The sequence below is a fragment of the Microcebus murinus genome, chromosome 19 (assembly GCF_040939455.1).
Source record: "Microcebus murinus isolate Inina chromosome 19, M.murinus_Inina_mat1.0, whole genome shotgun sequence".
NCBI lineage: Eukaryota > Metazoa > Chordata > Mammalia > Primates > Cheirogaleidae > Microcebus > Microcebus murinus.
The window spans coordinates 23,936,071-23,959,598 of NC_134122.1; the positions used below are offsets into that span (position 1 = coordinate 23,936,071).

Genomic DNA, 23,528 nt, shown 5'->3' on the forward strand with positions numbered 1-23,528 from the left:
CTTTCAGGCAAAGTTAATGTTTTTTACTCATAAAAATCAAGTGGTCAGTGCATTTTCCATGCCATTATGACCACCATCTTGGTGTAATAACTAGTAGTGTATAAAATGAAAGCCCTCCCACTTTTCAGCAAATCTTTGTTTTCCCTATTAAGAAAGAAGGTTAATCTGAAGCTAGAGTTTTCTTTACTAATATTAGTCCATATTTTAATAACATTTTTCTAAAGAAAATATGTCAGCATGAAAAAGCAAGATGATATTATATTTTGGAGAATGCCCTCATGGCTTAGATTTTTAAAGTAATGCTTTTGTTAAGTATTTTGGCTTTGAACAAAAAGCCTCCTTGAGAAACCCTGTTATCCGTTGCATGGTTCCTTAACTGGCTGGGTTAAAGTTCATGTTCTTTATCTTTTTATATCTGAAAAATATACCCAGAGAATGTGTTCGCTTCATCTTACAGTTATTTCTACAGATTTGAGCAGACAGCTTGCATGCACCTGTATATATGCATTGGTAACATGACTATATATTTTGTATTTCATTATTGAAGTACTTTACATATGCTTCTAGTAGGCTGAAGTATATTTAGATCAAACATGAATCTACCATGATCCATAAACTAAAATATATTTAATCTTAATAGACTAGACTTGGTCGAATGGCTGACTTTAAACATAAGCTTAAACAAAATGATGAGTTCATAATTATTTAATGTAAACTGAATAAGGTTGAAGGGCCCTGTGGGGTGGATTTCAAAGTGCTTCAATGATTACACATTATAGACCGCCTTTCCGGTAGAACACTATTCAGGTGGGAGACTAGCTGACAGCACTATAAAGTACCTAAATGGTTTCAGACTAAAGAATCTGTTAGTTTTGTAGGTTTAACATCCTTAACACTTTATAGGATTTGAGATTCCATTGTAGCAGCAGCTTTTATTGCATGACACTTTAATTGAATGCCTTAGAGTAAAATGAAATTAACAAAGGCAGTATTAAATTATGGATGTTCTTTTTTTATCATTTGGCTAAGAATTCTGCAGTTTCTTTTCTAATTATATTATTTTAAGCTGATTGATTTGAAAAAATAAACACTATCTGTAAAACTAGGTATACCATCTGGTCCAAGAAATTCTAGATAGAATGAGTATGGAGTTGGAGTTGGCCAAGTTATTTCTCCAAAGCTTTGAAAAGCAATTACATTAGGGACAGAGTAGTTTAAGAATGGTCTGCAATAAATCCCCATTCTTCAGTGGGTAAGGAAGTGTCAGGCATCTCTGTCTTCTATGTTGCCACTACCAAAATTATGGATGATCCTAAAGACAGATTGGAGACACTGCACAGTAGCTGATTTTTGTTTGTGAAGTCATGTTTTCCTTAGCATGGCAAAAACCAGTGACCTATATGTTTTAAAATCAAAGACAAAGCCAATTGTGACTTGTTTAAATTTAAACATCCTTTAGTGAAAAATAGTTTTCATATTTGGATGTTGTCAATCCTAATATTGCTTCTCTTTTCCTCTAAAGCTATTTCAAATAAAAGGAATATGCAATTGAATCAAAATCTTGAAAGAAAATTATATAATTAAGAAGCTGAAAGTGATGTCAGCAGATGATGGAATAGGAAGTCTCAGGTTCTACTGCCTTTCACAGAAAATTCAACCAGCAACTATTCACAAACTAGAACATCCTTTTGAAAACCCCAAAACTTGGGAACAAGCCTGAGACACCCATGTAGTCCTCAGAAGTGAATGAAATCCAAATTAGTTGGGTAAGAAGAATTGTCTGCTCTGAATGTATTGCCCTCTCCCTCCCTCAAGTCAGCACAATGCCAGATGGAGAGAATTTCCTTGCGCCCACAGTTTGTATAGGGTAAAAAGACAACTAGAGTAGTCATCTAGTGTTCCTAGTATTCCAGGACTGTCCCCAGGAAGCCCACTCTAGTCTCACCTCATGGGGAACACTAGAGGCAGCAGCAACGCAACAGTGTCTGGAGTCAGACAGAAACAAAGGATCAAAGGTCATAATGACCAATGCTTAGATCTTGGTGGTATCACTGTATTTCTGTCAGCTGTGGTGCCTGATTGCGTATAACAGCCAACTTCGTAGCTAACTCACAAAGCTGAGCTAGTTACCTCCAGAAGCATGGTGATAATTTTAACCTAGCTTGAGCCCTCTGGCTTCTGGTCTTCCTGTCTAGCCTCAGAGCCCATCCTAATGTCCTCCTCTGTTACCCCCCCAACACATAGGCAAGGAGATGTCCACCTCCTCTCATTTTGGAGAAGTGGAGATGGCTAGACCAATTTCACCTGGGAGGTCAAGCAGTGGCTCCACCCAGCCAAAAAGCCTACCCAACAACCGTGCCCAGGCAGTGATATACCCACCTCCTTGCATTTTGGAGAAATGTAAGGGCTAGTCCTGTTTATCTGGGAAGTCAAGCGCAGTAGATTCACTCAGACAATAAGCCCGTCTAACAACTCTGCCCCCAGGCAGGGAGATGTCTATCTCCATATATCTCAGAGCAGCATAGGGTCTACATTGGTTTGATCCAGAAAGTTAAGCAGTGGTTCCACTCAGTCAAAAAGCCCACTTAATGATCCCACCCAGGCAGGAAGACTCCCACCTCTGTGAATTTCAGAGAACCAGAGGGGCTAGATCTACTTGACTAGGAGGTCCAACAGCCACATAGCCAAAAGCCCTCTCTACAGCTCCACCTAGAGAGAGAAGCAATCCTCAATCTTGGATTTCTAAGGAGCATAGCTTCTGATCTCACTTGTCCTGAACTACAACTTCATATAACCTCAGAGCCCAGCCTGTAGCTCTGCCCAACTGCAGATTTCAAACAGCAGAATTGCCTGCCAAGGAAATACATCTTGTGACCAGTCTGACCAGAAGCCATAGCAGTACAGAGCCAGAAGTTCCACTTAATAGCAGAGACCAGCCTGTGATCTCATAGGACAGTGGAGCCCATCCTGCAGCCCCACCTGAAATCAGAGCAAAGGGAATGGCCCAACCAAGTAGAGAATTCACAACAAGCTCTGTCTGCTCAAGACTGTGACCAGCTCCCCTTCCAGAATCACAGGCTAGTCTAAATAGTGAAGGTCAAACCCCATCATGTCAAAAAACACCTGTGTCCTCAAATGTGCAGACAACACAAGGATACAAGAATTACAGAAAGTACATGTGGTGATCAGGTGTCAGGCAGATGGAAGGGGGGAGGAGGAGATGGGTATATACATACATAATGAGTGTGATGCGCACTGTCTGGGGAATGGTCATGCTTGAAGCTCTGACTCAATGGGGGGCGGGGGGGGCAAGGGCAATATATGTAACCTTAACATTTGTACCCCCACAATAGGCTGAAATACAAAAAGAGAATTACAAAGAATCAGGGAATTGTAACACCTCCACAGGAAACTAATCAAGCTCCAACAAGATATGAATATGACTAAATTTATAATGACTAAATTGAAAAAATTAATAGCAAGCTGTAACAGTAGTCTCTATCAAACAGAAGAAAGAAACAGTGAGCTGGAGGACAGAACATTTGAAATTACCCAGTCAGAGGAGCAAAAAGATAACAGAATGAAAAAAGAATGAAGAAAGCCTGTGAGAGTTATAGTGTTCCATCAAGAGACCATACTTTTGCATAATAGTAGTTTAAGAAGGAAAAGAAAGAGGAAAAAGGGCCAGAAAGCATATTTAAAGAAATAATAGCTGAAAACTTCTCCACTCTAGGGGATCAATGCCAACACCCACATACAGGAAGCACAGAGATCTCCAATCGAATTCAACCCAAAGAGGAGTATACCAAAGCATATAATAATCAAACTATCAAAAATCAAAGACAAAAAATTATGGGAGCAATAAGAAATAAGAAACACATCACATACAAAGGAACACCAAGACTACTCTCAGTGGATTTCTCAGTAGAAGCCATTCAGGCCAGGAAAGAATGAGATGATATATTCAAAGTGCTGAATTTATATTTATATTTTATAATAAAGTATTAAATATGTCATGTAAGAGTATTATACTGCATCTTGCTAGCACAGGAAAAGGTAAAAATTCAAAATTTAAAGTTAATGTGCATTGCTTTCTTACCATCATAAAGTTGAAACATTCTAAGTCAAACTATTGTAAGTCAGGGACCATCTGTATTTCCAAACTCTCTTTATGAGGCCAGCATTACCCTAATACAAAGCCAGTCAAGGACATTATGAGGAAAGAAAACTAAAGGCTACATATCCTTGATGAACATACATGCAAAAATTCTCAACAAAATACTAGCAGACTGAATTCAACAACACATTAAAAGATCATCCACCATGATCAAGTAGGATTTATTCTTGGGATACAAGGATGATTCAACATATGCAAATCAATAAATGTAAACATATCACATTAACAGAATGAAGGACAAAAACTTTGTGATCGTCTCATTAGATGCAAAAAAAGCATTTGACATCCTTTTATGATAAAAACTCTCACCAAATTAGGTACAGAAGGAATGTATCTCAACACAATAAAAGCCATATATTAAAAACCTACAGCTAACCTTATACTCGATGGTAAAAAATTGAAAGCCCTTCCTTTAAGATCTGGGGCAAAGCAAATATACCTGCTGTCACCACTATTGTTCAACATAGTATTGGAAGTCCTTGCCAGAGAAATTAGGAAAGAGAAAGAAATAAAAGGCATCCATATCACAAAAGAAAAAGTGAAATTGTCACTATTTGCTTATGACATGATCTTATATGTAGAAAACCCTACAGACTACACCAAAAAACGAATAAACGAACACAGTAAAGCTGCAGGATACAAAATCAACATACAAAAATCAGTAGCATTTCTATACACTGAAATTGAACTACCTAAATAAGGAATCAAGAGAACAATTTCATTTACAATAGCTACAAAAAAATAAAATACTTACGAATAAATTCAACCAAGGAGGTAAAAGACCACTACACTGAAAACTATAAAATGTTGAAATAAATTGAGGATGACACAAATAAATGGAAGCATATCTCATGTTTATGGATTTGGAAGAATATTAATATTGTTAAAATGTCCATACTACCCAAAGCTATCTATAGATTTAGTGCAATCCCTATCAAAATTCCAAAGTCATTTTTCATAGAAATAGAAAAACCAATTCTAAAATTCATGTGTAGCAACAAAAATCACCAACTGGCCAAGGCAATATGAACAAAAGGAACAAAGCTGGCCAGGCACAGTGGCTCACTCCTGTAATCCCAACTATTTGGGAGGCTGAGGCAGGAGGATTGCTTGAGCCTAAGAGTTTGAGGCTGCAGTGAGCTATGATCATGCCACTACACTCCAGCTTGGGTGACAGTGTGAAGCCCAGTCTTTAAAAAAAAAAAAAAAAATAGCTGGCAGTATCACACTACTTGATTTCAAATTGTACTGCAAAGCTATAGTAATTAAAACAACATGGTACTAGTTTTAATAAAAACTGTTTATATTTTAATAAAAATAATAGACAATACTGACCAGTGGAACAGAATAGAGAGCTCAGAAGTGAACCCATGCTTGTAGGACCAGTTGATTTTTGACAGAGGTGCCAAGAAGACACAATGGGAAAAGGACAGTCTCTTCAATAAATGGTGTTGGGATAACTGGATGTCTATATGCAAAAGAATGAGATTGGACCCTTATAGTAAATGCAAAAATCAACTCAAAATATAATAATGACTTAAATATAAGACCAGAAATTGTAAAACTACTAGAAGAATATAGGGGAAAAACTATGTGACATTGGTCTGGGCAGTGATTATCTGGATTTGACCCCAAAAAGTGCAGGCAACAAAGGCAAAAATAGACAAATGGGATTACATCAAACTAAAATGCTTCTGTACAGCAAAATAAACTATTAATATTAACAGTGTACAGAAACAACCTATAGATTGGGAAAAAATATTTGCAAACGATTTATTTAATAAATGGTTAATATCTAAAATATATAAGGAGCTCAACTCTAATAGCAAGAAAACAAAAAAAATCCAATTAAGAAATAGGCAAAGGACTTGAATAGACATTTCTCAAAAGAAGATATATAAATGGCCAACTGATATATGAAGAAATGGTCAACATCACTAATCATTAAGAAAACTCTCACCAAACTCTCTCTCTAATTGAAACCATAATGACATACCATCTCATACCTATTAAAATGGCTACTGTCAGAAAGACAAAAAAAAAAAAAAAAGGTAGCAAGCATTGGCCAGGATGTGAAGAGAAGGGAACCCTTCTATACTGTTGATAGGAATATAAATTAGTATAGCTATTATGGAAGACTATATGGAGATTCCTCAAAAAACTAAAAATGGAATTGCTGTCTAATCCAGCAATTCCACTTCTGGGTATTTAATCAAAAGATTTTAAATCAGTTTGTCCACTCTCATGTTCATTGCAGCACTATTCACGGTAGCCAAGTGGTGGAATCAGCCTAAGTATCTATAAACAGATGAATGGGTAAGGAAAATGTGGTACATATATACAATGTAATACTATTCATCCTTAAAAATGAAGGAATTATGTAGTTTGCAGTGGTGTGGATGAAATTGGAGATCACTATGCTAAATGAAACAAGCCAGGCACAGAAAAACAAATACTACATGATCTCACGCAGAAGTGAAATGTAAAACAATTCAACTCATAGAAACAGAGAGTAGAACAGTGATTATGTAGGCTGGAGGGTAGGGTAATCGGAAAATGATGGTCAAGGTGTACAAAATTTCAGGAGGAATATGGTTTTGTTTTGTTTTTGAGTTCTATTGCTGAGCATGGTGAATATAGTTAATAATGTAGTATTTTACATTTTAATATGGCTAAGAGAGTAGATTTCAGATGTTCTTACCACAAAAAAAATTAAGTATTTGAGATGATGTATATGTTAAGTAGCTTGATTTAATTATTTCACATTGTATTCATAAATCATAACATCACGTTGTACCTCATACCCTTATACAATTATAAATTGTCTATTTGCAATAAAAACATCTAAAAAGATTTTGAAAATACATAAGGGCAGTCTGCTTAGAAAATGTGAAAACAGAAAAGAAAATGTAGGAAAACATTAAAAATTAAATAATTATTTTCTTAACCAACTATCAGTGTAAATGCTTTATAAGTAATTGTCTATTGGAGGGAAAGCAGGGAAGAAAACAGAACATATTTGAGAAATTAACCAATAATTATAAGCATTTAATTTAGAAAATACAATTGTCCATGATTATGAAACTTTTAAGCTCAAAGTCTGAAGAATATGAGGAAAAAGGATACAGTCTCTTAAAAATTTCACAAGCGCTAAAATTCAGATCCTCTGTTGAGAGTTGTTGCATCTGCTGTTATTCACATCACTGTCCTGTTAAACAACTGTGCATTCATCTTATTCCTGGTATAAAATAGTGAGGTAAATATTCCTCAAGCAGATATGGTATTTATTTTGGATAAACACAGTAATAGTGAATTGCTGACTTTTATTAGGTCATAGATCTTGCTGTCTGGGTTTGTCACATAATACAATTGTGGTCATGCAAGTAACACAAATGTGGTCTCTTTCAAAATAGGAGAAGCTGATGTTGCAATGAAGCATGAAGAGAGTAAAATTGTTCTCCTTAAGCACTCCTACTTCATTTTCCTCTTTCTTTTGGGGTCTGCCTGTTGATTTCTCCGACTCTCCATTTTTCCTTCACTCCTTCTAGTAAACAGCATTTATATGCTGAACAGAAACATGTACAGGCTGACTTATAGCACAGTCCTCTTGTATTGCTGCCATCTTCACACATAATTGGTGATCGATGATTTCCACTTGTTGCAGGGTCAGAGTTTTCTAGCGAATGCTGACTCTAGATAGAGGCATAAGTGATAGTAACTGAAATAGACCTTCTAAGGGGCATTTTATAGCTTTTCTTCTGTCTCACCTAAAAACATACCAGATACTTTTGCATTCAGAATCTTAAATCCTGGCCTAGTGCCAGTCATGCATGTGAAACACAAAAGGAGAGAGAAGGTTATAGTTAATGCCTTATAAACTTCTCCATATACAAGACTACAGATAAAAATGCAAAGAATGTCACCGAATGTCTTTTTTTTAATAAAGCTTTTTATATGTTTCAGTGGATAGACTGAAGTATAGTACAGCCTATTTGCCCTGATATCTATGAATTCTTGTACAATAAATACATTGTCTGATCTTTCTCTCTCTGATGAAATGAATGTTTGTTAGGGCTGGAGGGAGAAAAGAGGTATGAATTAACTGATAACTGTTCCAAACAAATTTTTAGGAAGACACATAGGTATTGCTGCTCTACAAGTGGTACCCTATGACTCCCTCTGGCTCTTCCTGCTCCTCACCACCCCCCAAAAACACACTATATAAAAACACACTGTATAAAACTAATATTACTAGACCTCCACATCATTATCTTTTAAAAATTTCAAAGCAAATAGAAGAAATAGCATATAAACATTATTCTCTCCTTTTGTTCAAACAGAATCGATAGACATCTTTTCCCTTACACTTTAGTCGTGGTTGAAATAAACATTGTTTTGTTTTCAAGGTGTAAATAGGAAATGAGACTTGACAGTTTATTCATTATCATTAAAATTATTTTATTCCTGAAAAGACTTACTGTTAAAATCACTTACAAAAAAATTCATTAGGAAAACTTTCAGAAGTAGAATGTTTTCCTTAATCTTCTTTCTTCTTTTTCCTGGTTACTTTTAATTTTCTGGCATTGTTTGAATAGTGATTATAATTGGAAAAATTCTTTTTTCTATACGTAAGCATCTAAATTATGATTAACTCATGAAAGTGCAAAGAAAATACTTATTCCATCTGCAAAAAGGCAAAGGTGACAGTGCAGTCACGAAGTGAAACTGGTCATACTGGAGATGTGCATGCTCTGTGTTCCTTCCGCTGTAGCTGGCTCAAAAAGCATCTTCTTACCCTAGAGCTGCATCTATGTAAAAATAAGTAAATACCAATAGAAACTGAGTGCAACTTTAGAAAAACTAATGACATTGGTATAGAATCTCTTCTACTTTCCTCAATTTCTGTATCTCAGATATTCCCAAAGTACCTTTTTATAAGTAGTAAGAAAAGTTCCTCTGTATGATGATTCCTTTGTTTTTTTCCAGCTGTCCTGGGCCCTATCTATTATCTCCTTATAGAATACTGGGCAGTTCACCATAATACAGTTAACTCAGAAATGCACTCTTAAAACCACTCTGAAGTTGACCTGCGTGGCAAAAGTATGACAAGTCTGTTCTCTCTGCTGTCCCTTATACAGACAGTAGCTTTGTGAAGTACTACATAAAAGCAGTTTTAAACATAAGAGGTTGTTTGGTTGGTGCCCTTCTACCTCAGGACCGCTGGAGTTTTTGTTGCTGTCAATGTCAGATGCAGATAGCATGGCAACCACTCTCAGTAGTCTGAAGAGAAGGGAATTAAATATAAAAGCTAGATTCTTTTAGGGCCATTGGAAGGACTGGAGGGGCAGGCTCTGGACTAAGCATGGAAATCACTCTCTGAATTGAAGCCTAGACGCAGGATCACTCTGGGGAGGGGGCAATCAGAGCAATCTCAAAGTTGTGGCCCCAGCTTCCAGCCCTGGGACCTCACTCCCTCTGCCCAGATCAGAAGCAGGAAGCCAGCTGTGCACCTGCTGGCTCCAGGAGAGAGCGCTTGGGTGCCAGCATCTCTAGCACACACTCTGCCTCTTTACACTCATGAAGTGGCTGTTGCTGCTGACACCAAACAGCCTCATGTCTGTGCTTGTCAGAAGAAAGAGCAGAAATGTGGAACTCCCCCCCCCTACTTCTCCCTCTGTCACCCGCAGCAGCAATGCATGCACCCAATGTGTGGAACTCCACAAGGGAGTCTAAGAAATGTAGTGTTGAGCCTTCTAGCTTCTCCCAGGTCAGTGCTCTACTACAGAGTGGTGATGTGGAGTTGAGCAATCCATTCTGTGATGTCTACCACCCAGTCTGCATTTGAAGTACAGATAGCTTTTGCAAAGAAGTCGTGTTTTATAATGTTTTCTGCATGCCACACAGTTCTAATGCCCTTATTTCTATACCTTTAGGTCATTTGTATGGTACTCAGTGTTCCCCAGAGGTCCCTCAAAAAGCATCACTTGGTTGGTATCTCCCAGTGCCAGATGAAGTGGAACTCAGGTTTGAATCTTCAGGCAATGTGGGTCTGCTGCTCAGTCCTGGGAATAGGGCCTGGGCTTGGGGTGGGGTTTAGGAGGTGTAATTTAACTATTTGCTGGGCATCCTCGGTTCCCTGAGTATGGTTGTCATTGGTTGGCACAAGTGCCATGGCTAACTAGGTCTTTTCTGAGGGAGCAGAGCTTGACCATACACTAGATAGGACAAAGCTGTTCTTTAAGGATTGCTTCTGAATTGATTGACCCTAGGAAAGTCTAGTGACTGAGGAAATTAATTCTACTTCTAGCTGCTTTTACTACTTTAACATGTAAATAAGTGTTCCTAGGTAATCCCTTTTAAAATTAATCATTTTAATGCTTGTGTTATTTTGTTATATTGTATCATTTTGTGTTAGGTTATTTTAGAAATGTTGGTGAGGTCATTTGTATATACTTTCTGAATTAAAAAAGAAAAGTGGTAATGCATTGAAAAAAATATATCCTCTAACTTCTGATTAGACATGGAACATTACACTTTTATCTCCTCTTCCTCTTGAAACTCCATGAAAATGACAGTAAGAGAATAAGAAAGTATAAACTCCAAGGGCAAAGGAAATGGAGAGGAGACAACAGTGGGCTATATATGAGAGAGTTCAAAAGACCTTCTAAGGATAGAGGTCAGCTGGAACCCCAGGAGCTGATTAGCAGAACAGAGACAATGACAATCAAAGAGCCTGCAGATCAGTTTCCCCTCACACTCTGGGAAGGCAGGGGCTGTAGTCGGTTGGGTGGGACAGGTGGGAGTGGAGGGAAATATATATACAACATGGCCACCAACCAGCTCTGCACTATTTCTCACCACCATCCATCCCCGTTCCCCAGTACCAAGTATTTATTAGTGGAGAAGTTGAACTAGAGAGAGACTCGATGCTCAGGAATACCGGGGGCAGCAGAGGGTGGGGTGAGGGCATTAGAGATGAAGCCTGCATACCAAATGGTGGGACCAGCAGCCCATTTTCTGCCCTACTCCCCCAGATACCAGCAACCCGATGTTTACTCCACAGTTTGGAAGACAAGAGGTTGTCTCTGAAGAAGCTGGATGGATTCAGAGAGAGTTTCCAACATTTATATCTGAAAACAGAAATCATGCTAGATATTTCAACAGAGGGATTTAATATATGGTATTGATTTCATAGGAGATAGAGGGCTGAAGGACCAGAAAGGAGGTAACCTAGAGCAGGAAACAGCTACCATCTCTAGAGATGGGGGACAGAAAGAGGCTGCTGCCACTATGGTAACCCAGCACCTGGGGTGACAGCTCCTCAGAGCTGGGCTTAGACATCTCAGGAGATGGTGCCACCTGGCGGCTTCTGGAGACTTCAAGGAATACAGTGTCCTGAGAGCGCAAAAGAATCTGGAAGCAGGAGAGTGGCTGCTAGGAGTGTTGCTCACAGGACACCTGGCACTGCAGCAGGGGGTAATGGGAAAGAATCCCTTCTCCCCTCTGTCTGCTCTCCAGTCTCTCTGTGGTCACCCATTGGCAGGTCCTGACAAGGAGCCAGCTTGCAAAGGAGTCTGTGAGACTGCAGAAAGCAGGGTAAGGAAGGGTGGGTTTGGAGCTGAGAGATCAGAAGTGAATGGCCCACACAGGCAAATACCAGATCAAATGCTTAAAAAATGTGAAAGTGATTGTCTTTTGGGAATGGGACTTGGGGCTAGGGAGTGTGGGACAGGGTACTGCTGAGGGTTTGGAGAGAGGTTAGAGTATGTGGAAATGAGCTTGACAGTGGAAAAAGGAACTTTGACTCTGTAGTCCCCATGCTCGATTTGAATCACAGCTCTACTAATCTGCTGTGTCACCTTGGGCAAGTCACTTAACTTCTCTGTGTCTCAGTTTCCTCATCTATAAAATGGGTCTAATGACAGTGTCTAGCTCCTAGGGTGTTATGAGTATTGTTTACTGTTTGTAAAGCCCTTAGAACAGTGTCTGGCATTATAGTAAACATTATATAAGTGCTGGTTAAACAAAAGTACCTGGATTATGGCTTATGTCCTGAAGGGCTGAAATGGTGGACAAAACCTGAATTTAGGTGAACAGGAGCATAATTTTGCCAGATCAACCTACCTAGTAGAACTGCAGCCAGTGAGTAAGAATTGCAGAAGCAGATTTAACCCTTGGGAACTGTTTTGCATTTAGATACTGGGGTCCAGATTTTATAAGAGAACTGAGGGAAAAACAATGTCATATGGACCAGATCATTGTGGTATGGGCTTGAGGGAAGACTGATATTGTGGCAGTCCCCAGAGCATTTATCATAAGTCTAAAGTAACATGATGCTCTGGATCCTACTATACAGAGGCATGATGCTGCTAGAGTGACTGCTGCCTGCCTGCCTAGTCCTTAGTACCCAGTCAAGGATGAGTGTGGTGGCACTGGTCACTCCCCTGAGTGGGGAGGAAGATTGGGAAAGGTGGGGGCTCACAACAGGTGCCCACTCAGCTTCGAGAAGCCTCCAATTAATTCCCCATCTCTGAAAGGGGAATCAGTTTGTGCAATAGACCCTAATCAAGGGGGATCAGTCCAGGCTGTGCTCTAGGTATGCAATTTGTTGGTGGGTCCTTTGGCCAGATGTGGAGCAAAGTTCCTGGAACGCTGGCATTGCTTTGAAACTTGCATGGACCCTAAGCTTGGCCTCTTAGCACTGCCTGGCTCCAAACCGTGCTATCCCTCCCCGCCACCATGCCCTATCCTGGCCAGATCCTGACCTGCAGCTGCCTGTGAGGCTGCACATCCTGAGCTCTTCACCACAGACCTGGCTGCAGGTGCCTACGCCTTCCCTCCTCCCCCTTAATCCCCCCTTCCCTTTCTTCAGCCATTTCTAGTGAGCATGGAGAGTTAATTTAGTCATTTTCCTTACTAAGTCATGTGTTCTTGAAGGCAGGCACTGTGTCTTATACAGCTTTACAGTCACTGTTCCTCTGCCCAAGCAGGCCCAGCAAAGAACTGACCCAAGTTATTATAGTTGATGAATAAGTAAATCTCACAAATTGGGCCTTTATGCTGTCATCTCTTCTCTACTGCCCAACTGATGTCCCTTCAGGCATGTGAATCTTTCTTTCTTCTCTCCCTCTGATCTTCCCATCATCCATTTATTCATTCATCCTCCCCTCCTATCCTCTCACCCGACCATCATTCTCCTTATGTGCTTGTTGACTTACCATCAGGACCACTGATGGCTCCTGCTTGGACTCTGTTTCCCTGTAACCTCTTCTCACACATGTCCGGCGTTATAGAATAGAAAGCTAAAGGAATACACTGCATTGTGCTTGGGAACAGCGAGATATTAACATTGTGATATTATAACTCAAACCTTTCATATAAAGGGAAGGAAAGGATTCATTTCACAACAATACTGAGGACTGTGTGGGGGATAATGGAAAAAAGGGTCAAAGGATTCCAGAATCCTTCAAATGGGGTGATGACAAAATTAAGAAGAATGATGTGCTCTTATGAAAGATATCAACCCAATTGTCCCTTTAAAAAGTTATATTTTCACATAAGGGTTATAAATTAAATATTTTAGTCTGTTTCTATAAAAGACAAATAACACATTTCTAAATTTGAGGGCAACCCTCCAATATTAAAAGATCCTGTAAATGATTCATTTAACTTGTTTTAAATCTTCTATTCCTCTTTGAAAAGACATGATCATTATTAATAATCAGCTGAACATAAGATGTATTCCTCACAGACAGAAAAGCTATGTATTTGAAGGTCTTTATGTTCTATAAAGAAAGAGCCTGCCCAGCAATTGACGTGACGAATACTGAATATTTCAGTGCACAATGGTGGTCGCTTTCAGCTTATGAAAGGATTCCTTGTGCCGTAAGATAGTCTTCAGGTTTCTTTCTTAGTGCAAACTTTTAAGTAGACCCTTGAGCCTCTGCCCTTTACAGCTTTTGCATCCTTCTTGTGTTGATTCTATAGCTATTGTCAATCTTGTTTTTTCTTTAGATTTGGAAAGCTATAAACTGTATCTTTTTAAACCTTCCAATCCTCTGCCACTTACTGAGCTGTTGGAAGCAAGGTTTAAAGCATAAATGAGGTGTCAGCATTCAGAATACTGGATTCTTCAATGACTGTGCAGTCTGGTTATTCTAGGATCTCAGAAAGGGAGGGGTTTTAAGTGGGGGCAGGGAGCAGCATTTTTACACAATTGAAGTCACCCTGGAAAATGTAGCTGGATCTACCTAAGCCTGATTAGGACCTCTTCATGTCAGAGCAGGTGCTTCCTGCCCTGCTCCCTAGGTAATATGAACATCCTGAAACCCTCTTGCCCTGAGGGTAATATGAACATCCTGAAACCCTCTTGCCCCAACCCCCATGTACTAGTAGTCGGCTGCCCCATGTATGAGAACGGAGTCCTTGGACTTAGCACATGATGAATTTGTTTTATTTTTAATAAACATGTTCGTTCGTTCCCCCCTCCCTCCCTCCCTTCCTTCCTTTTATTTAAGAAAAGGTAATCATTGATTTTAAGATAACATGCTAATTTTTCTTTCTTTTGAATGTTATACTAATTATATATAAGATAGTACCAGATAATAAAAGTATTTACATACTAAATACAGCATAAATATAAAATAACAGAAAAATGAATTAGTTATCGATTGATTCATTTTGGTTTCCCACTGTCCATCCTCTGTTTCCTTTTCCTTGCCTTTTGTAAATCCTTTTCTTTCTTGCTTTCAAGTTGACTTTTGGCTCTGGTTTTACCGGCCATATTTCTGCGGATTCTTCTTAGCTGGTTTAACAGAAGCATCGGCAGTGGGGTCATGTGGAAGAAGAGTCTTTAGCTCTTGCTGTCTGAGTTTCTGCACATCTTTCACTTGCTGTTTCCCTTTGTATCTCTCAGCAATGATGGATCTTATGACACGCCGAGGGGTGTTTGGTGACTGGTAGTAAGGATTTTCATGTAAAGTTGGTCCTCTTAAACTTTCCTGGAAAATCTTTATAAGATTTAATACAGAACAAGGTTTTATTTCTATAAGAGCAGCATCTTCTTCAATTTACTGAAAGTTCTAAAACTATGTTCTGTTACCCAAAATGGCGAGAGTAAGCATATGGTCCACACATACTTGGCTTTGGGGATGATACTATGGAGTACTAACGATCTGAACTAACAGCTCTTCTGAAAGATCATCAAAAGCAAGGTCAAAGGACAAAGGGCCCAGAACCTTTCGAACAGTTTCCAATCATCTTGTGTTTAGCTGGGGTATGAGCATTTTGAGGAAGGAATTTAGCAGATGCTCCATAAGGTAAATTTGAAATCCATACATAGAGATCCTGTTTTTTCTTAGCTTCAAAATAGATGCATTTATTACAGTTTTTCATTTTACAGACCTCACAAATAATAACAAATAATTTATCTTTTATGATGCATTTTAGTATCTGCTTTAGAATAAGGTATCAGCATTCTCAAGTCCTGCATTAAATGTCTTATTGTGAAATTTATTTCTGTGGAAGAAAAGATGAAAATCCGTTCCTTATTTTTCCACTTGCCCTTGCTAATAGGGCCTGGAATACAGTCTCAGTCCCTTGCTTTCCTCCACCTCTTCTATGCTGCTTAACTGGTGACCAGGCATTGTTTTTGGCTTCTTTTTGGCATTTTTGCCTCCAATCTGCTTCCTCTTGGTTGCCACCATGAAATGTGTTATCTTTATAAAATTTCTCTAATATGCTCCTTGGACTCATTTTACATTTTATGATTTTACCTCTTTCAAAAGTGTAATGAAATATTTCAGACACACAAAACAAGTAGAAAGGAGAATGTAATGAATGACCATATACCCAGCATGCTACTTGAAAGCATAAAACATTACCAGCCTGGTTGAAGGCCCCTTTCTACCTCTCCCATCTCTCAAGACATAGACATTGACCTGAATTTGATGTTTAACTTTTCCATGTTAGCTGCTACTTCATTTTTATTTTATAATAATTTTAAAAATAGAAAAAAAATGAAGGTATATGTAGCAAGGGAATAGCTTTGGGACATGGTATAATTTGAAAGTTTGTCCCTCATGAAATGCATGTTGAAACTTAATCCACAATGTGGCGGTATTAAAAGGTGGGGCCTTTAAGAAGTGATTGGGTTATGAGAGCTTTGTCCTCGTGAGTGGATTAATGGGCTAAAGTGGGAGGGGACCTGGTGGCTTTATAAGAAGAAGAAGATGAAGAGATGCCTGAGCTAGCACTCTCAGCTCCCTTGCCATGTGATGTCCTGTGCCCCTTCAGGACTCTGCAGAGTCTCCACCAACAAGAAGTCTCTCACAAGATGTGCCCCCTTGACCTTGGACTTCCCAAATTCCAGAACTGTAAGAAATAAATTGTATTCCTTATAAATTATCCCATTTTAGAAACAGAAAGCGGGCTGAGACAGCATGCCTCCACGTTTTGCATTTCAGAGGTTGGACATCATCCTCTCTCCTCCATTTGATTGGCTCTGAAGACGTCTGTTTTAGATCCTCTGTCTCTTGCTCTACATGAATTCTTGGACACTAAACTTGGCCTTTAGGAAAAGATTAATGGACTTACTATAAAAAAATAATGATAGATATTGTTATTGTTGCTCTTATGCTATTAAATGCAAACTCTATGTCAGGCACTCAGCTAGAAACTTCACAAGTGTTACCTTCTTTACTTCTTACAGCAGTCCTATGAGTGTCATTATTCCTTTTCTCAGACGAAGTGGCAGAGCCTTAGGGCAGTCAAATGGCTCATCCAAGGTTAGTGCCACAACTAAGTAACTCCAAAATCTTTTAACCACATCAAAACATCCTGGCACAGTAGATGACATTTATTAGTGGGGACTCAGATACCTACATCCTTCATTATACTTGGTTGGGACAAGGTTCTGTGGCTGTGATTTTTTTTTCCTTTAAAGGTATGCTGGATAGGATGTCATGTAAATTAATGTCACCAGGCATGCCAGGCCAAATGAGGCTCAGCTTTCAGTAGACCCTGACACTTCCTGTAGTATTGCTGGAAGAGGCCTTACTCAGCCTTATAAATTATTTTGTGAGTTTATTACAGAAGGGGAAACAAGGGTCCAGAAACAAATATAAAGTATCCTGAACGCCTTCAGAAATAGGACCTGAGAGGAGTCTTAATAACTTTAAAGGGCAAAGTGGGGAGGATTGACTGTACTTGTGGAAATTTTTCTTCTATTTCTCACTGTATCTGGTTGTTAAACATGTGTCTTATAGCTGGTGTTCTCATCCTTCTCTTATTTATCATGAAAAGTTAAATTACATTACATTGAAAAGTGACACTGATGTATTATAACCCATCACAGTAGATTGAGAACTGAGACCTAACTTAAAATGTGCCCTTTCTAAAGTATCATCTCTAGAAAGTATTTGGCGTTCTCCCCATATTATATAGTTATATGATAAAGTCACAAGAATGGGTTTGTACCCATTTGTATTCTTCCTTGAGTCAAGTAGTAAAATTTATGAAATTGACTGATTATACTCAGAATAATATCCGCGAGGGCAATAAATCTAAACTTTAGCTCTCATAAAAAGTGTTTCTGGGAAGGTAATGATTCATGATCAGATGCACACACAGACATCACAAGACTACTGAGAAATAGATTCATAACCTTTGGCTTTAAAAATCATAGACTTTTTTTTTTAAGCTAAACCAGCCTGCTCTGGAGTTCAACAATTTTGTGAAGTCTTTCTCTTTGTTTGGCTCTCTTGGTTTGCTTAGAGGCTTAGGATCAGCTTCTTCTGTTGTGTTGGAAAGGAAGAAAAATGATTAAAGTGATAAAAAGCAATTCTTTAAAATGAAAGGGGCAATTGAGTTTGTGTAGGTTGACAAACTTTGTGCACCTGTGGGTTTGATAACAAAAATGATTTTTATTACTTTTGTTTTCTTTGTTTTGATTATTAATAATGCTGAGCATTTTTCAAATGGGTAGCATTAATTTTTAATTTTAAAATGAATTTTCTGTTGTTTTACACATTTTTGCTAGTTTGCCTTTTGATGTTCTTGGTTTTTAAGTAAACTGAAATTATAAGTGTTATGTAGTCAAGTTCATTAATGTCTTCATTATTTATTACATAGTTTTTACATTTAGAAAATAAGTTCATATTTAGCCATTAGATATATACTTATCTAAAATTTTATTTTTGTGTTATAGTGTTTAATGCTTATTATTTAATTTCTATAACATATATTCCCATGTTATAATCTTAAATATGCATAAATGTGATCAGATACATCTTTTATAAAAGTTCATTGTTTTTACCTTGTTGCTTCCTTTTCTCTCTTTTCCTCTGATATATATATAAACAAACTAATAGGTATCTTTTTTTATTTTTTTGTTTGGTCATATAGTCCTCTGTAGACATGGGCATGCACACACACAGTTTTTATTGCCAGCGTTTTAAAAATTTGGGACATATTTTATATGCTTTACTATATCTTTTCATACTCAACAATATCTACAAAAATTACTGAACTCCATTTATATAGCTCTAATTCATTGTTTTAAATGGTTGTGTAATAGCCCATGCTTACTTAGTATGCCATAAATTATAGTCTATTTTCATAAATGCTTTTCTATTGGAATTTTATATTGCTGTATGGCATGAGGTAAGGATCTATTTTTTTAAATGACTAGCCAATATTTCCTTTATGTTTTTGAAATATCTATTCCTGTCCTATTGATTTATAGTTCTTTCTTTACTATGTATTAATCACACATATCTATGATGGCCTGTATCGGGTCTCTCTCTTCTGTACAAATGTCAACTTTTTGTTGTTGATTTTGTTCAATATCATTTTAAATCTCTTTTTATGTTGAAATAATTTTAGATTTATAAAAGAGTTGCAAGAGAGTTCTGATATTTCCTTCACCCACATTTCCCTAATGTTAACATCTTGAACGATCATAGTACATTTATCAAAACTAAGAAATTTGCATTAGTACAACACTATCACCTAAACTAAAGACTTTATTCTGATTTTTCCAGATTTTGTCCTAATGCCATTTTACTGTTCCAGGATCCATTCCATGACCCCACATTGCGTTTAGTCATATCTCCTTAAACACTTCCAATCTGACAGATTCTTGGTCTTCCCTTGTCTCATGACCTTGATACTCTGGACAAGCACTGCTCAATTATTTTTAAAAATGTCCCTCAATTTGGGCTTGTCTGATGTTTTCTCATGATTAGGCTAGGGTTATGGATTTGGGGAAACAATCTTACAAAGGTGAACCTCTCATCATATCAGGGGCACATGACATCAACATAACTTATTACTGGTGGCGTTAGTGTGATGATTTGGTTAAGGTGTTTCAGCCAGCTTTTTCCACCGTAAAATTAGTGTTCTCACTCTGTGTTCCATTAGAAGTGAGTCATTTAGGCCAGCCCACATGCAGGGAGAGGGTAGTTAAACTCTACTCACTAGAGGGAGGAGTATCAATGAATTTGTGGACATATATTAAAACCACCACAAAAATTAATATCTTGGGTAGATACTTCGAGGTTATGCAAATATTCTGTAAGTTTTGCCCACTAATTTCAGCATTTATCAGTGGATCTTGCCTACCATAACTATTTCTGTGGATTTCTAATGGTCATTTTTCTATTTCCCTCATTCCTCCACATTTACTAATTCCGATTCTTCTGTAAGGAAGATTTATCTCTTCTCTCCCAGTTATTTAGTATTCAATCATTATTTATAATAGTATGGATTTAATATCATTTGACAACCAGTAGGGTAAGTCCCTCATGTTTATTCTCCTTCTAAAAACAATTTTGGGGCTTTTATTACTTTTTTGATTCTTCTTATAAACATCAAAATATTTTCCATTTTCAGAAAGTTTAATTGGTATGTGCTTTAGAATTTTGTTAAATGTTGCAACTAAATCTTGGAAGAAATAATACTTTTATGATCCAATAATTCTCCTATCTAAAAGTGTGATATGCCTCTCCAATTTTCCAGTTACTCACTTGAGACTCCTTCTGCCTTCTCCATGCTTAAAGGCACATGAATATGTTAGGCACTATTTATTCTAAAATTTACACAGGTGGGCCCATAACTTCTCTCTACCCTTGCCTGAGTTTACATGTTCTTCACTTGTAACTATGTGCTTTGGGTATGTACTTCTAAATTTACTGACTAAATTACTATAATATGACTTGGTTCACATTTTTTTCTGATTTATTCTACATGTTTCGTTCTTCTTTTAGGCGAAGTTTTGATTTCTTATCTTCATGAAATGGAACAATACCTTTCCCAGAACTATGTAACCCATTTAGGTTACTATATGGGATTTATTATAACCTGCAAGTATATTTGATAAAAATGAGATTTATGTTTTGGTTAGATGACAGTAGGTGTGTGAATTTTTCTCCCAATACCCTAACTTTCCATTGCACAGGCTTCAATGTGGTGGGCTTTCTACTCTGTATCCTGGTATGCTAGATTAGAAAGCTTCTAGCCTGTGCATCTAATCTGATAAGGACATGTTTTAATAATAATTACATTTTCCTATATTTTTGAAAATTCTTTGTTCTAGTAGTTCTTACCAGCTTGGTACTTCAGTATTGACATATATGTATCTTTATTCTCATTATTCATCTGTGAAAATTTCTAGCCATATTGATATGCTCTCAGCTACACTAGTACCTTTTTTTTTAAGCTAAGTACTATTTGCCATTACATACCAAATGATTCATAAACTAAAATGGTATTCAGGCGTTTTCATCTGAATCACTCTTACATACACACACACCCTCAATCCCTCAATCAAAAGAGAAAAGTCCTCTGTACCTTTTGAGATATCTTATTGACCTGTGGTGTGTTGGAAGCCCAGGTATACTAGAAGGTGTTCCCCATTGTTCTTGGCCTAGCAGACTTGTCACAATTCCTGGCTTTGGTTGAGCTAACTCCCTTTACCTTTCTTTTTATATTGACCCCTTTTCCCTTTCCACCCTAAGAAATATCCCAAACTCAGACATTTGCCCAATGATAGGTAGTTTTTAGTAAATTTCTCTTATTTTCATAATACATTCTAAAGCACAGTTAAGCTAGAAAGACTAAGCTGATGGTTTTTGAACAAAGGAAGACAGAGATGCAGATTATAAAATAAGATACATTCTTTCATTTATGAGATGTTATGTAATTAGCTATTTCATATAACTGTTTTTCTTAAAAGCTGAAAGTAATATTTTATCAACATAACCTTTTTTCCCCTCCTTGTGGTAGCTTTAATGAAAACTTTTCTAATATGTCTCCACTTTTCTTTGGAGCATATTGCATATAATTTATTCTCTTTTCAATGTCAGGGCAAGGTTATAATTAAAAGCATAAATTCTTGTTTCATGACTCTTGGAGCCTACTGAATGTTTAATTCTTTTTTAAAAAAATTCATTAACTGGCCTCAACTATGCATTTTGAGTTCTTATGGCTACATTTATATAAAATTATTTATTTCAGTTATAGATTGCCAATGTGCTCTCTCTACATGTGCCCTCCTTAGCCCTAAGGACCATCAATCTTGACCAAAGCAGGAAGGTGGGGCTGGATGTGATAGGTTACTGATCCTTCTCATTGATAAGGACTCCTGAGCAAGGTCTGGCAGGTTCCAGATGACATGGCTGCTCCAAGCTCATATCTTCTCCGTTTCTTTGGTTCCCTCTAGTCTTCCCTCCTGGGCCTCCTTTGACATCCTGTAACACACCAAACCTGTCCCATTTCAGGGCTTTTGCACTTAGAGCTCTCTGGATCCTCCAACCTCTATCTTAATGTGTTTCACCCTGTTTGGTTATTCAGTTCTCAAACTACAACATTTATCTACCCTGAAAATGCCAATCAGACCTCTCTGTTGACGAGCTGGTGTGTTCTAGGAGGATAAAACAGCTTGTTGGTTTTAATTTTTAAGTTATTCTCTCCTTGTAGAATGAGTTGGGGCTGTTCCTTCTTTTTCTTTTCTCTAGCAGAGTTTTTATTTTCTTTTGATTTTTTTAATTCAAAATAATTATACATTCACAGATAATTATAAAAGTTGTTCAGAGAATTCCCATGTACCCTTCACTCACTGGTTATATTTTACATATAGTACCATATCAAACCAGGAGATTGCCACCAATATCATGTGTGTGTTTATCTGTGTGTGTGTGATTCTGTGTCATTTTACCAGATTCTGTGTCATTTTACCAGTGTGTAGATTTGTATAACCACTGCTACAATCGATACACAGAACTGTACTATCACCATAAACATCTCCCTTGTGCTAGCCTGTCATGCCTGCCCCTCTCCCCTGCAGCATCATAACCTAGCAACCACTAACCTGTTTTTCATCTCTACAGTTTTATCATTTTGAGAATATTATGCAAGTGGAATCATACATTATGTGACCTTTTGAGTTTGGCTGTTTTTCACTCAACCTAATACCCTTGAGATCCACCCAAGTTGCATTTGTTTTTTCCTTTTTTTGCTGTATAATTTTCTGCAGTATGGATGTAGCACAGTTTAACTCTTCACCTATTAAAGAACATTTTTCCCCAACATTTTGATTATTACAAATAAAGCTGCTATGAACATTTCCATACAGGTTTTTGTGTAGATGTACATTTTTATTTCTCTGGGATAAATGTCCAGGAGTACAATTTCTGGGCAGAATGTAGAATGGTAACTGTATGTTTAGTTTTTTAAAAATACTATCAAACATTTTTCCATAGTGGATGTGCCATTTACATTTTTCTCAGCAATGTGGAGAGATTCAGTTTCTCTGCCTTACAATTTTTTATTCTAGCTGTTTTAATGGGTGTGAAGTGAATACTTACTGGGGTCTTAATTTGCATTTCCCTAATGGCTTGTGATGTCGAACGTCTTTTTATGTGCTTATTTGCCATCCACATATTCTTTGTGGTTAAAATCCTTCTTGCTCTTTGTCCATTTTCTTAATTGGATTTTTTTTTATTGTTGACTTTTAAGAGTTCTTTATATATTGTAGATATATATCCTTTATCAGATTTGTGTTTTGCAAATATTTACTTCTAGTATGTAACTTGTCTTTACCTCTTAATTGGGTCTTGTACAGAACAAAAATGTTTAATTTTGTGAAGTCCAATTTACCAATTGTTTTCATTTGTGAATTATACTTTTGATTTCATGTCTAAGAACTCTGCATCAAGCCATAGGTCCCAAAGATTTTTTTCCCATATTTTCTTCTAAAAATCTTATAGTTTTACATATTTATCTGTGGTCTATTATGAGTTAATTTTTAGATAAAGTATTAGGCTGAGGTTAATTTCTTTTTCCATATGAATCT

The 23,528-nt window shown here is 37.4% G+C and overlaps 1 protein-coding gene and 1 pseudogene across 1 annotated transcript in view; one reads left to right on the forward strand and one right to left on the reverse strand.

Annotated features, from left to right (window-relative positions):
• SDK1 (sidekick cell adhesion molecule 1) overlaps window positions 1-23,528 on the forward strand; it is a 905,178-nt gene that overhangs the window by 482,443 nt on the left and 399,207 nt on the right. The gene's annotated exons all lie outside the window — the stretch shown is intronic.
• On the reverse strand, window positions 14,853-15,914 carry LOC105868204 (ribosome biogenesis protein BRX1 homolog pseudogene; annotated as a pseudogene).